Raw genomic sequence first — 15407 nt, forward strand, 5'->3', positions numbered from 1 at the left:
TCAAATATTCTTTTAATAACTTAGCTTTACGATGATATTCTTTCTGCTTTGGTGCCATTTGGTATCGAGGTCAGGGTTTTTCTGCAGCAATGACTGCAGTCCTTCAGTACATGACAGTGAAGAGGGGAATTCATGGTTTACTAGTCCATCTGCTGTATTTTCATGTAAATTCCTGAGATGTGGGTCATAACCCAAAAACCAAGATTCTAGATTAAGCACCTGAAGTGTGTAACCTTTGTATGGTAGGAACTGGATAAGTTTGTTTTAACCGCTGCTGGTTGTTCATCAAATTGAGTTGTTGTAGATGGTACAGGTACGATGAGGATGGAATGATGAAGACTGGAGGGAAATCAGACCTTTTGTTTCCTGATTTAAGATTTCCCATTACAAACTGGAACATTATCATGTTATAATGTTATTCTCTCATCAAAATCACACCTGGAGTGTTGCTTTGATTCTTTCATGCATGTTTGAGAAATCCTTTACTCCAACCATCCAGCTCTGCGAAGCACCTGGTTGGACGTTGCTCCACCTTCAAGACGCAGGTCCTTCTCTGAGCTCCTCTCACTTCCCCCACTCAGCTCCTTCAGACTAGCCAGCGGCAATTAGCAAACGCCTGGTGGAGCTGCTGAGCTCATTATAGGAACTACTTCTCAATGCAAAAACTTTGTTAAAGGATTAATAGAGCAGGTGTTTTTAAAGAGACAGAGGCCCAATTTCAACGTGTTAATTTACAAAGTCAAATTTCTTTTAAGTTATATTTGATATATGTAGCATTTTATAACAACTGAAGGTAAAATAGATATCTGTACTATAAAATGGCACCATGTGCCTGGAAAATACATAATACTGTCCCTTCAAAGGAACATATCACTTAAGAATCCAGTAACAGAATATAAAATACTGTTTGAATATGTTAGAACATGTTTGATCTTTTTTCACACCTCCATGATTCCCTTGTATTGATTTTTTTCTCTTGCTGTTCCTGCGGCCAGCTGAAAGCGGGATGTGATAATTACACGTCCCCTTCTCTGATCTTTAGCTCGCCGTGGCGCCTCATGTCACATGTGCCGCTGGAGGCTGCTCTTATGAGCCTCACCCCTGCAGAGTCTTGTCCTTGCCTCTGTGAGTGTTGGCCCCCACTCCATGCAGAGCGCGCAGTAACAGGTCAGTTGGCTCTGTCAGAAAGGAAAAGGGGCCAGAAGGGAGGGGAGGGTGGTAGTTCTGCGCTCCATCTGGGGAATACCAAACAGGCCGGGAGAGAAAAGGAGACTTTCTCTTCTCAGATTAGAGACATTGAGTCTGAAAAAGACCAGAAGCTGGGCAGAAACTGAAACCATTTCCCCCGCAGAGAGCTGAAAAGCAGCAGTTAGCTTTTTTTGTGTTTAACCCACCTGAGACTGAGTGCGTCTGGAAAAACTAAGTTATCCGCCTTGGATCCAGGAGTTAGAGACGGCCAGATTTGTAACTTGTGAAGCCCGATCTGTTGGCTGCAGCACAGACATGACAGAGATGTGAAAAGGAGAGAGATATTTTTCAGGATGGGATTTACGGCTCTAACAACGAAAGCTGGAGGTGGAAGGGAAGTCTCAGGAGTATTTGCGAGCGGTATTCCGGCCCTTCACTTGGCGATTGGCTGCTTCTGCCCAACAACAACTGACAGTCCTTTTCAACCAGACCAATTAGTGAAAACAGGGCTGTCCTTTTTCAGCTTCCCTCAGCTCAGCCTATCTGCGACAGATCTTTTTAATTGTAAAGAATGTTCAGCAGTTCTCTGGAGACTTTTCTGAAGGGGGGTGCATAGAAAGGCGTTTTAAAATTCCCTCTCTCTTTGCTTCAGCTCTAGCGCCCAGCACAGGCTGTTCCTTGCATGTTTAATTCAGCAGAAGGCATAAAAGTGCTGTACATTATCTGTGCTTTGCTCTGAGGGGAAGGGAGAGAGGAAGAGGCTGGAAGACGATCCCTGCTAGTTATCAAGAACAACTTTTGTTTTAAATGCCGTTGAAGCTGAGCTTCAGTACAGCCAGCAGGGAACTGCTTCCAGTTTCTTGAAAGACTTTCACTGTTTCTCTGCTTTCTACTTTCAATCTTCTGAGCTGTGGGGTTCATATTTTTCTGAAATATCTACAAATTCTTTTTTTTTTCTCTCTACCCAATTTAGATAAAGAGCCAGTATTATGTAAAATCAATTGTTTTGAGCTTTACATCATGTTATAAAGTTATACCCTCATCAAAAACACACCTAGAGTGTTGCCTTGATTCCTTCAAACATGTTTGAGAAATCCTTTAATCTACATGGCAACCATTCAGTTGTTCTAAACACCTGGATGGACCTAGCCCCGCCTTCCAGGCGCAGCTCCTCCTCAGGGCTGCAGCTTCCCAGCTTCTGCCTCACAGAGCAGCCCCTTCCTCATCACTTCCCCACTCAGCTCCTTCAGACTAGCCAGCAGCGATTAGCAAACACCTGGTGGAACGGCTTGTCTACTGAGTTTCTGTTGGTAAAAATGTTGTTAAAGAGTTAATAGAGGACCAAGTCATACCTGAAGGTAATAATGACTGCTGAAACCTTTTCAGAGATTGGTTATCGATTTAGTGCAATTTGCTGACATCAGAAGGTCTTTTGTAAAGAACAAGGAGAAGGAAAACATTTTCTCACCTGAGAAACTTTATGCTCACAAACAATAGATGCTGTGACCTCAGTGGTCTTACACAGGACATTATCCCATGGTGTGGTAGTTCTCAAGGCCTTTTTGTAAAGAATGTTATAAAGCTTTTTTTCCATTCTGCTCTGTAGCAAAATATTAGCATCAAAGTAGTTTTTTTTTTTCATGGAGGAATATAAGAGCCTTCTTTCAGCTAGATGACTGATTGTAGGTAGAAAAGGGGCATCGCTGTACTTTTATTAAGTTATTATTTAAAACTTTAACATATTTTGATACCAGTAACCAAAGCATTTATACCCTATATAAATGAATTATCTTTTAAAGCCTCCCTGATTTTTTCTGCACACAAACAAAATCTTAGTAATTTTGGTTCAGTTTCTAGTGCAAATATTTTAGCTAAAAAGTTCCTTAATATTGATGAAAACGTTCTTGTTCCACTGATTATTTCATTCATAACAAGATCTTTTTTCCTATGTTAAAGTGAAATAATCTACCGGTGGAACTAATACTTTTTAATGAATCTTAAGTAATTATTGACGTAAAACAAACACGTATATCTTGCTGAAAACTTACTTGTAAGTTAGTTTTGTCTTCTTTCAAGATATTTTCATCAGAAACTAGACATTAATACTTTTTTTAATGTTTTTGTAGTGTGTTTATCTTTAGTGTTTTGTGTGACTGAAGACGCCTGTAATTTTTCATCCATACTGAATAAAATCTTCTTACTCGTTTTTTGTGTATTTTCTTGTAAAGCTTTTGCTGTCACTGCAATCAGCCAAAGATACAACAGATCAATGGTTCAACCTCTTATCTTTTTTATATTTCCTGCTTTAACTCATTTTTATTCAGACAGCTGAGCAAGAAAATGGAGATTCTCCTCTGCTGCAGGGCCTCTGCAGCTCCCTAAGAGACGGAGGGTGAAATAAAAACAGAGGTTGTAAAGATGTGCTCCCTCAGCTCAGGAAGCCATTAGCAGTGATCTGAAGTAGCGCTGGTGTTTGTGCAGCAGGTGTTGTGGTGAGTTTGTTTTAGGTCTATCTGGGGGATTTGTTTGACCTGAAAGGGAAAACTAAGTGAAATCCACACTAGAAGGGAAACAAAGTTTTCAAAGTCTTCAAGTTGTAGAATATTCAGCTAGAACCAAAAGCAGTATCAACATAAGAGTCATGAAAACCACCTAGGATATTAAAGCATTCTGTCTTCTGCTAATTTGATCAGAGTTAAATTGGAACAACAACAGTTTCTATAATGCTGGACAGTTTTTGTCCTCAGGTTATTTTTATGAGCTGCATATTAAATAAAAACAATCCGCAGTGTATTTTATACTTCAGCTAAGAAAAGGTGATCTTTGCTGTTTTACAGACGTCTTTCAGTTTGTTTAGATGCTATTGATTCTGGAATAATTTATAAAGCTTCACTGAACCCAAACTATTAGCAGATACCCTCCACACTTATTGGAACCAATTCCCTTAATAGTTTCCCTGCCTTGAATTGCAAGTAGGACAGCAGTTAATCTTGTCCTCCAACATTTCACAAGACTGAAGAATACAGAGAGGGCTCTGTGACCACTCTTTGTGGAAATCTCTCTGTCCAGTCTTCTGTTTCGCTCATCCTGAGGGGTTTCTATAGGATTCAGGCCAGAGGTGTGAGACGGCCATGGAAGACTGTCTGCTTTGTGTCTACTAAAGCAGCTCTGGGTTTACTTGGTCATATGCTTTGGCTCTGTGTCCTGCTCAAAGACCTATTGACCATTATTGGTAGGTTTCTGGCACTTTATTTAAAGGGGAAGTATTATGCAAAATTCCCAATTTGCATGTCTTTGTTCTTCCATTTGGTTTTCTACTGCTTCTAGAAACAGCCCAAGCACTAAAAAAAAACCTAGACAGTTTTTCGCAAAAAGTTAATGTTTTTTGGTGTCTGGAAAATGAGCCATTTCATAAACGTCCAGAGCATAAATCCTCACCTACCAATGTGAGCACCGTCCGCCCATAACCTAGCAACCCAAGCTGAGCTCTAACACGTTTGGTCAGCTGGTTTTACCGCTGTATGCGCTGTACAATGGCTGCTGGAAAAGTGATTGATTGTTGACTTACTATCCAGAATTCTTGTTGGTTGTGCAGAAGGCTCTATTTCTGCTTTTCAAAGATGAACGGTTGTACAGTTTAATCTAAGGTTCAACACTTACCTGCCTTATGTGGACAGCGTTCTGTCTTTTGTTTCCCATTTTCTGACTAGAAGAATTTGCTCTATTATTGTTAGCTGCATTAATAAATCTGGAATAGGTGATTTTGTTAAAAAAAAATAATTTCCAGCTTGCAAAAATTGATAAATATCAAGAAACTTTTGTGTTCAAAACGATTTGTACCAGCTCTGTTTATATTTGCACCTCTACCAACTGATAGGTTGAGATTTTACTTCCTGATTTAATCACAATTCGCAACATTTCAGTAAAACATGTTGTAGCAGATGTGGTTTATTTGCAGCTCAGCAAATTTGAGTGACCTTTGACCTCATTAGTGCAGCTGAAGTAAAGAAAACCTGAAACATCATTAAGGTTTTCTTTGGGGACTTGATTTCATATTACTTATTTTCGACAACATTGAAAGTGTGAGAATGCTGAGTGTTTGTAGGTGCAGCGTTTCTGCAGCTGAGTCGGGTTTGCTGGTGGTGATGGAGGGAAAGGTCGCCTCTCCCAGTGTTTGGTGCTGGAAGACATGCCTGCTGACACAACAGGCACAAAACAAAAACAGCAGTGAGGAGTTTAACCGACAGACACAAAGCTCCTTCTGAGCTTCTGCGTCTGCAAGCTGATTTTAATAGAAAATAATCATTTGCATTTTATTTCATTTCAGCAGAATCTTCCTGAACTGTTACAAAAGCAAAAGCCAGAAGGTTTGCCCTGCACTCCTTCTATCCATCACGCTCTAATGTCTTCATTTAGTCGGTTCTTTCTAACTGAAACAATTAAATTTTAATTCACTCCTCATTCCTGAGGCGTTTCTTTAATGAACTGGATCTAAACATCCCTTTGTATCCTTTCCAGAGTGGCAGATAGTTAAACCATTCACAGGATCCTGAATGTACATGGCACAGGATCAACCGATACAATCATGGCAGATGGAGAGGCCTACTTTCATCTGCACTAATTGACCTTAACGTTTGACTCAAGAAAACGACCTAATTTGTTCATTTTGCCAGTGCCTGCAGTTTTAAAGCATTCATCTGCTTGGCTTTTATTTCCTCATCCCTTCATGACCTCAGCGCTCTTTCCTGTATTCGCCGACCTCTGCGATGATCTGAGAGGATCTGCATTCATGCCGTGCCAAGAAGATTTCTGTATTCTTTCAGCTCTGACATAATGTTGGATTTTAGATGCAATAAAAGCTTCTTGGTATGTTTTGATGCAAGTCTAATTATAGATCTGCTTTAATTCAAATGAGAGACTAAAGATGGTCAACTTCCAGGTGTAAAGTCTGGGATCGGATTGACCTAGTTGGTAATTTTCTTCAATTAGAAAACAAAAACTGCTTAGCATTATAACTTTATACATGTATGTATTTCTAAAATGGTTACTGACACAAGTAGGCCTGTTACAATAAGCAATAAATCAAATAATCTCATGACAAATTAAAACAAACTTACTAATTTCCTTTTGCATGACTTATTGTTTATCTGTTTCTGCCAAACGTTGGATGATATAAGTCTTCAGTCTGTTGATGTGGTCTCAACTAAACTTTTTTTTGAAGGACAGTTTTGTTCACAATTACTTTATGATTTATTTTATTTGTTGTTTTTTTTATTTATTTGGGATATTTAAAATGTCTTCCAGTTCCAGTGTTAAATGTTCATTAGAATTTAAAGGTTTACTGATCTTTGAGAATCTGTTCTTGCATTATTGTAGCATTACCATTAAATGGTAAATGGTCTCAAAACAGTAATATGTAATGTTCTTACAATAATTTCTTGGATAATTTATCATCCAGTGAAATTTGTCATGGTGACAGGCCTGACAGAAGTCATGTAAAGTCTAGTTAAGTGTTGTTCACAATAAAAGAAACCATCCCAGTCAAGATATGTGAAATAATGTGGAATGAGACTTTAAATGAGTTCAAATTTAAATACTGTAGAAAATAAGCTTTTCGTCACAGAAATCAAATTAATGAGTACATGCAACCTTTTCTCCAAAGCTTAAGTTGCAGTTTAATTACATTTTCTACCTTGTTTCTGCTCATTTTTTATGCTTGTGAAAATGCTGCAGCGCTTCACTCCCAAACCCAAAATTACCATTTTTTCAGTGGCAGTTTGGTGAAATGACGAACGCCTCTCACTGAGCTGAAACTCTTTAAGTGCTGCCTGACATTAATTTCTTTCAACCCAGATAAGGAGTAGACAGAGCTCTTTTCTGGGTGACGGATTTTGCAGCTGTCTTAGCTCATGCTTCTTGTCTAACGCTGCACTGCAGCAGGGAAGTTCAGGTCATCGCTGATGATCGGCCAGATATTCGGTGGTCGTGCTGTTTTTCCTGCTGGGAAAAGTGAAACGGATTGCGGCGGCGTTTTTCACGGCTGAATGAGCGCATCACTTTTTGTCCGAGAGCAGAAGATATACCATAAATCTGTGTGTGAGCACAGGTTTCTTCTACCTTTATGGTCGAAGCAAAACGCAGAACAAATCCTTTAATTTTAATCAGCGAAAATCAACAGAATTATTCATTCAGCTGTTTTTAAATGTTTCTGGGTGTATGTGGATTTTCAGAGCAATCAGTGTTTGATTGCAATCAACAGGTCGGTGACACCTGCTGGAAGTTTTTCTCGCTGCAGGTTTGGATGTTTCTGTTTTTTGTGGGGTTTTTACGTCACATTAGAACTGTTTATCATGAGAAAGAAAATTGTTGGAGTTTATGGTTTTCTTAAGCCTTTTGTGTGCTTTATTTAACTAACCAACATTTTTTTTATGTAGGCTGCCAGTTTGACTTGAAAGCAGGTCTCCAATCCTCTTTTTAAAGTATATTATGTTAAGCTGAAAATTTCACTAAATGTGGAAAAAGTACAAAAATAAAATTAAATTCAAACATACTTTATTTCTCCCAAAGGGAAATCAAACATTGTTGTAGCTCATATAATCTAAGTATCTTCATAGAGCTGCTGTGAATGGTGAAGCTGTTGGAAGGAAGGAGCTCCAGTAGCAGACAGTCCTGCATCTAATCTGTAGAGGCCTCTGACTGAAGTTTGTTGCTCTATGACAGTTTGATGTCAGTCAGACATGCAGACCAGACACTGTCCACTTATTGGTATGACACATTTTAAATGGAAAACTTGGAAGGTAATCTCTTTATTTAATAACTCTGTTTACAATATTATTACTACATATGAATGTTGACATTTAGAGTAGAGGCATATATTACTGTTGTCTAATTTAGAAAAGGTTCTGGTTGGATCTTTAAACATCTAGTATTTTGTTTGCGTAATATTTACGTTTCATATCTTTGTCTATATTGAACTCTGCATTTCTGGCTGTTGAAACTAGCACTTGGTGCCTAAATCAAAATCCAGCTTTGAAAAAGTGATGTAGTTTTTCTTGAAGCCATTTTAATGTTGTTAGTTTATTGATGACAGAATGCGATAAGGTTTGGCTTTAAGCTGGGCTGGTGCGGTCTCATTGTTTCCGTCTCCATGGATTTTCTGCTATGTGAATTTTCTGGTTTTGCTACAAAGTTAATGTGAATGATGTTTGCAAAAGTTGATCAGAATCATTTCTTTATTTTAATCAATGAATGATCAGGATCAGCAGATAGTTGGTAATTAAGTTTTTGGATAATTTTGTCTATCCAGATAGGTAGTTTGCTAACTACAATCTATCCATTTTAAATTAAATTTTATTTTAATAATGTAATGTCAAAATAAATTTTTCTCTGTTCCAATTATAAGTCTAAGAAATAAAACCCTCCTTATAATTTCTGACCAGTTTTTTGCACGTCTCCATCTGAATTTCAACGCTTTACCTGGAGGGCGTCTTCACCATCACCTTATTTTTCCCTCTTTCTTCAGATTCTGTATTGGATTTAAGTCAGAACTCTGACTGGGCCTCCCCAAAATATCAATTTGACTTTCAGTCACAAAAAAACATTTTGCTAAAGTCGTCTAAATGTTATCGGACAGAGATATGGATAGTTTGGTTTTAGCTGTTGCTGCTCGGAGAAGAAGTGTCAAAGTCAATTTTACTAGCTAGTAGAACTTTACATGTGAAGCCTGACCAGCGCTTGTTAGCTAAAGTTTGTCTCGCACCTTGAGTTTGACGTAGCTGAGCTCGTTATCTGGCTGGTTCACTGATCCAGCCTGTCAGTGATGTTGCTGCAGGTTTCGACACCGAGCCTGGAATCATGACGTTTTTAATCAGTTACTGAAAATCTGACGCAATGGGGTGAAGCAATGGTTTGTGTTAGTTGTACGAAAAACTGCTTCTTAACAACAGATGTTTGACATTCGTAAATGTTTATAAGCTTTAGTCTGACAAAGAATAATTGTCCTTATTTTCCAGTGTGAATCCAGGAAGAGTCTGTGACTGTGGTTGTTATCAGGGGCTGAAACTCAGTCCTGGACTGAAAACTGGAAAATGTTAAGCTGCTCAGCACAGTAGCACAGATTGCTGCTGGAATACTGAACATCAGAAGAGCTTCTTATTCTTCTCCCAAATATCTCCAAAGCTTATTGCCGTCCACTTTACGCTTCACATACATATGAAAGAGGAACCTTTTAAAAGTAAGAATCATTATTTGTGTAGATTTTTTCTCTCTCCAGTTATGACTTGTAGTGTTGTGATTGAAGCTACTTCAGCGTAGTCATTGTAAGCCACTTTGGGTGAAAGTGGTTTATGTGAAAACCTTCCGGCAAAACAAATTATCCCACTTTAAATCTGCAGAGAGGATATTTCTGGAGGCACACGGTATAGTAATCAGCAGATTGAGTTTGCAGCGAAGTTAGCAGAGGAGAATCTGGCTGGTTTTATTTGCAATTCAACCGAAGGAGAGTCGGATTTATTCTGCAGACTGTAGAAGATGCATTTTTATTCTCCAGAATGAGACTGAGACTTTTCTTCTCCACTGAGATGCAAAGTAAACAATGAATCTTAATTAATTTAATTAGGAATTAAAAATATGTTTTGCTGCATCAGAAATGTGCAGGAATTGACGGAAACTGTTTTTTTCTGAATAATTATCAGTTTGTCTGATTCTCATGATATTGAGGGAAAAAAGATCCTCGTTAAATTACTGTGTAAATATGGAAATGTTAAAAATTTACATTAAGTCATTTTCCCATTTTATAAAGGAATAGTCCATATATATGTGATAGTGGTGATAAGTTATATTGACGGTATCAAAGCAGAGTGGAAATCCAGGCGCCCAAAATTGATCAAACTAATCTTCATATCAGACAAACATAAACTTACTAAATGCAAAAATCAAATTTTAAGTTACTTTAAATTTGTTTGCTTCTTAAAATTAATTAGTTTTTCCATCTTTCTCATCAATAGCTGTCTTTAAACTATGAATGAGCTGCTTACATCACTGTGGACAAATCCTGGCCCTCTCTTCTTTGTTTAAAGGTTTTGTTTTAGCCACATTATAAGGTTTTTAACCAAAACCCTGTGTAAAACTTTGACTAGGCCACCCCAATAGCTTGATTCTTCCAGCCATTCAAAGCTGGAGGCATTAATCTGTATAATCTGACTAATCCAGTCCGTTTTCTTTCAGTATTTTTTAGTTGATTCCATAAATTACAGCAGTTTTCCAGATCCTGCAGCTCAGACGGTAATCGTGTGTGAATGAAAGTGAACCAGCTGTCCAAAACCGATGGCCGATCTCGGCTCATCCATGATTTCATGATAAGGGACAACTCTGTTTTTACTCAGTCAGGTTGGGTTGGGAAGCTTTCTTCTAGTTCTTCCTTTCCCATTCTGTGGTATTAGAAATTGTTAAGATCTGAAACATTTAACTATGACATAAAAGCGAAAACAGGAAAAATCTGTCAGGTGACAACTCTATTTTTTTTTTCCAGAGTTGTATAATTATATTACCAAAGACATTCAGTGTAGCAGAAATAACCTTTAATACAAGATAAGGGACAGTTTGCTAATTAGAAATTATTCAATTACTTCTCTTTGTCATGCAGCATGTGTCAGAAGATGAAGCTGCTCCCAAAGTAAAAAGCCCCTCCAGCCATTTTTGTCTCTCTCCTGCTGGTCAAAAGCGAGCTCTAAAAGATAATTGAAATCGTTTTGGATTAATAAATGCACCACTAGTTTAGTGGCTGCAGCCATTTATTGCTGTCTGGAGGTTTAAACCCATCCTCTCTTCCCAAATCCAATTTTTTTAAATTGCACTTTTCATATCAGTACCAGCTGTTTCATTCTCTCCTGGTTCCTCCTTTATTCTGCTTTCTGCTGTCAAGAGAATGAGAGAAAAAAAAAAACACGGTGAAGGGAAAAGAAGGCGGGGGAGAAATGATGATCAACATTAAACATAATTGTTACCATTTTACATTTTATCACATTATTTCTGAGTGGTCAGTGTGAGGAAATAGATGCCCTAGTTTTCTTATTGCCTCTTTATTCTCTTACTTAAAGAAATAATTTCCTTTTTTATTATCAAGGGAGTTAACTGATATTCAAACATTTGCTACACATAAATTATTCACTTTTAAACTTTTTCAGGAAGTATTAAAGAGAGGGAAATGTTGGTTAGTTGCAAACTGGATCATAAAAGTGATATTTAGCAGTAATATGAAGATTTCATGGTTTTCTGATATCATGCAGTCCGAGGAGCCAAAAGCTCTGGAGCCTGTTTTAGATGCAACATCTTTGAAACCACAATCGATTCACAAACGGTACTGAAGAAGTCAATGTAAAGCTTTATTTTTCTACCAATTTTTTTTTAAGTTCTTTAACTTGTGTCTGCTATATTCCATTAAGAGCAAGAGAGGGAAAGATGGACATGAAAGTTTTTCTGTATTTTAAAGATTTTACAAAAGAAATAGCTGAAAACTCACTGGCTGAGAAAGAGTTGCTTCTCAAATTGTGAAAAATACTTGTCTGAATTGTCAAAGTACACATCTAATGGGCGTGCCGTGGTGGCGTAGCGGTTAGCGCAACCCATATTTGGAGGCCTTCAGTCCTCGACGCGGCCGTCGCGGGTTCGACTCCCGGACTCGACGATATTTGCCACATGTCTTCCCCCCTCTCCTCCCCCATTTCCTGTCAGCCCACTGTCATATAAGGGACACTAGAGCCCACAAAAGACCCCCTGGAGGGGTACACATCTAATTAATGGATCCTGAATTTATTTGAAAAATGTGTTAGTTTTATTGGGATTACTGTAAACTAACTGGTGTTTGATTCCCAAAGAAAAGTGTTGTTTCTGTCACAGAGCTGGGATGAAACGTGGAAGCAGGAAATGATCTTCAAACACAGAGTTTCAAACCTTAAGAGGACAGAATCTCATAAAAGTGTTTCACACAAAACTGAGGAAAAAATGAGCTGCTAAACAAATTACTGCAAATAAGTTGTTAAAACCTGCAATGACTTCCAATTATGATTAAAATTAAAAAATATATATTTTCTTGTTTTCTGCCATTGTAATTTCCCCATCATTTCTTTGAAACTTCAAATCTTCATTATAATTATTCATCAAGGCCAGTCGACGTCTGGCCAAATCTATTATTTTCATGCATATTAATTCCATGTCTCCTGAAATATAATAACCTACCAAATATTGGTTCCTTTGCAATTGTGATGATATTAGACAAATTGGTATTTTTATGGCGATTGCAATTTAAATCTTTAAGTATAATTTGCTTTAAATATAAAACCAGAAGCTAATGGCTGTTCTGTTTATGTTCTGTTTATGGTTGAAATGAAAGAGAAGAATCCTTTCACTGCCACCACCTGGTGTTGCGTTAACCATTCACATCATTTATTAATACAGAAATAACTTCTTGATGATTCCTCTGTTACATCCTCTGCTTCTCACTGTTGTTTGCAATATTTACACCCAGTTATCGTGTTAATTTGTGTATTTATATGACAGTAAATCAAGTCAGTTTAGAAGGAAACGCATCTACAGTCACTTCTGTTCATGAGATTCCTACAAAACCCCAAAACTATTGCTACATTAATACAATTTTAATAAAAATCTGGCAAAATCATTTAAAAATGATTAAAACATGTCAGTTGAACTGTAAAACAAATCAAACTGTGCACACACACACACACACACTCCAAACTCCCTTTTCCTTTCATTTTTGCCTGAACTGGAGGTAAAAACTCGGTTTTATGTATTCCTCACACCTGAGGTTGTTAGTGAGGAGCATTCAGGGCAGAACTGAACCTGCAGAAAGGCTGCAGGGACTCAGCAGCTCCTCTGAAGGATGGCCGCGGCTCGGCGATACGAAGTTCCCAGCTCCCTGTTCTGCTCTCTGTGGGGAGGCAGGCAAACTCTGCCTGCAGAAAAAGGCTGAGGACCCCTGCTTTGACAAAGAAGCAGCTTTTCTTAAAGAGTGCAACTTTTTTAATCCTCAAGTTTCCACTTCACTAACACGATCAGCATTGCCAGGGGTCTGGATGTTGCTATCTGTTGACAAAGCTGCAGTAAAAGGGACATATAATGCAATATTCACATGTTGCATGTTTTTATATTTCCATTTGTGTTTCAGTTGCTTCTAAAAACAATAATGGGAATAAGTTAATGTGTTTTGGTGTCTGGGAAATGAACCTTTTCAAAAGTCTTCCTAATGCAACGTCACATATGAGCATTTGCTACCCCGTTACCTAGCAACCTGAGTAGTGCTCCTGCATGTTTGGTTAGCTGGTTTTACCGCTTTACAATGGCTGCTGAAAAAGTCAAGTGTTTGGTTGCTGACTTACCAACCAGAAACCACTTGCTGCATTCTCATTGGTTGTGCAGGAGGCCCCACTTCTGCTTTCCGAAGATGTACAGTTATATAATTGCACATCTGTTTTCAGCCAGTTTTATGTGCGTGTGCAAACGTTGAGTTAGGAGGCGTGGCCTACAGCAGCTTATTTGGATTTAAAGTGACAAGACGCCCTAAAAACAGCTCAAAATAGGCGGAACTGATCAGACTCATTATCTAAGAAGGATTTTGTGAAAGAAAAAAATGCAATGAACATGTTTTGTTTAGGAAGTATGATGGGTCACCTTTGACCTCTGATTCTTTATTTGTTCCATCTTAAGATCCACATGCTGCCAAATCACACTGATGAGTAAAGCAAGTGAATTTATGGAGTTATGCAGCACCATCACATAAATACTAAACCAGTTTTCAACATTTCCTATGAAAATTAATATTTTTTAGTGCTGTTATTCTGAACTTAGAGTGTAAAACAGGAAATATGTTTCACCCAGTAGGTTCTGTGTCAGATCATTTTATGTCTTAACAAAAGCGATCTGCAGTATTCATCATCTGAAGATGACTCTACATCATACTGACTGTCTGCCACGAACATGTTGACGTCTGTCGCCACTTTGTGTTCCTGTATGGAAATGTTCAAAAGCCTTGAATTAAAGCAGAATCCTTCATAACCAGATTCCACTAGGGCTTTAACCTTCGTCTCATCTCAACTGCTGCCTCTAGGGGGCGTCACACTGCAGCATCCGTCTACTTCTGTACCTTCCTTCCTCCTCTTCCTCTTTTCCTCCCTGGCACAGCTGGAATTTCTTGTCTCCATCCACTCTGACTCTTCACCTATCTTGTGTTGTGCCTGTTGCTTTGGATGGCTGACCCCAAGTGCTTGAACTCATCCACCTTCATGCTTCAAGTTCTACCGGATCCACATCTGAAATTAAAAAGTCAAGTTCCTCAAACAAGCAGGCTGTTGATAATGCAATAAAAACGAACCCCCATGGTCACCACCTCAAGCTCCGATCCGTTTCCGTGTTCATGCTGCGTTCCCTGCTGCTCACAGAGAGCTGGACGCTTCACACACACCAGTGCAGGCTGATGGACGTTGTTCCTCAGGAGAGCCTGCCATGCTGCACCTACAATAAAGGTTTCTAATAGTAGATCACATGTGAAATTTAAAGCATTGTTGGACTTCTATATTTTTTTTAGTTTTAGCTTATTTTATAATCATTGCTAATTTTTTTTTACTCAGTACTTTTTCTTGCAATCCAGAAGTGTTTCTTTCTGGATTCACACTTTAGCCTTTTGAAGTTTATATTTTATTTACTTGGATGAATTCTACACATAAACTTCATTTAAAATTCACATTTAGAGTGTAATTGGAGCAAAATGGCAGAAATGTTCCTGTGAAAAGCTTCAGGCTAACATGAAAGATCTCATTAAGATCTTTTTTACATACTTGGAGGCATGTGGTCATATGATCTGACTTGATTAAAGTCATTTCTTTCTCTAGCTTCTAATTTCTTCAATTTCCATCAGTTGTACAGCCACAGTATCAGAAGTCCAGATATTCCTGTACAGTATCTATATATGTTCATCGCTTCAGTCAAACCTGAAGCAGACTCTTCCTCCTGTCGGAAAAGTTGACTCACACTCATCTAAAATTTATCTCCACAAACACCTGGTGCTCTGCTCTCCACTCACTCACTTTTTCTTATCTTCTCCGGGGAAAACAATCCTTCTCCTTCTCCTTCTCCCTTCAGGGTGTTTTTGAGGGTTTGCAGTAAAACGCATTTACTCTTCCAATCAGCACAGAACAAACTTTCTGATT

At 38.3% G+C, this 15407-nt stretch overlaps 1 protein-coding gene across 2 annotated transcripts in view; it reads left to right on the top strand.

The window, feature by feature from the left end:
• The window catches only part of pvrl2l (PVR cell adhesion molecule related 2 like), a 318757-nt gene that overhangs the window by 202718 nt on the left and 100632 nt on the right, over window positions 1-15407 (top strand). The window lies entirely within an intron of this gene.

Source organism: Xiphophorus couchianus, chromosome 13 (genome assembly GCF_001444195.1).
Source record: "Xiphophorus couchianus chromosome 13, X_couchianus-1.0, whole genome shotgun sequence".
NCBI lineage: Eukaryota > Metazoa > Chordata > Actinopteri > Cyprinodontiformes > Poeciliidae > Xiphophorus > Xiphophorus couchianus.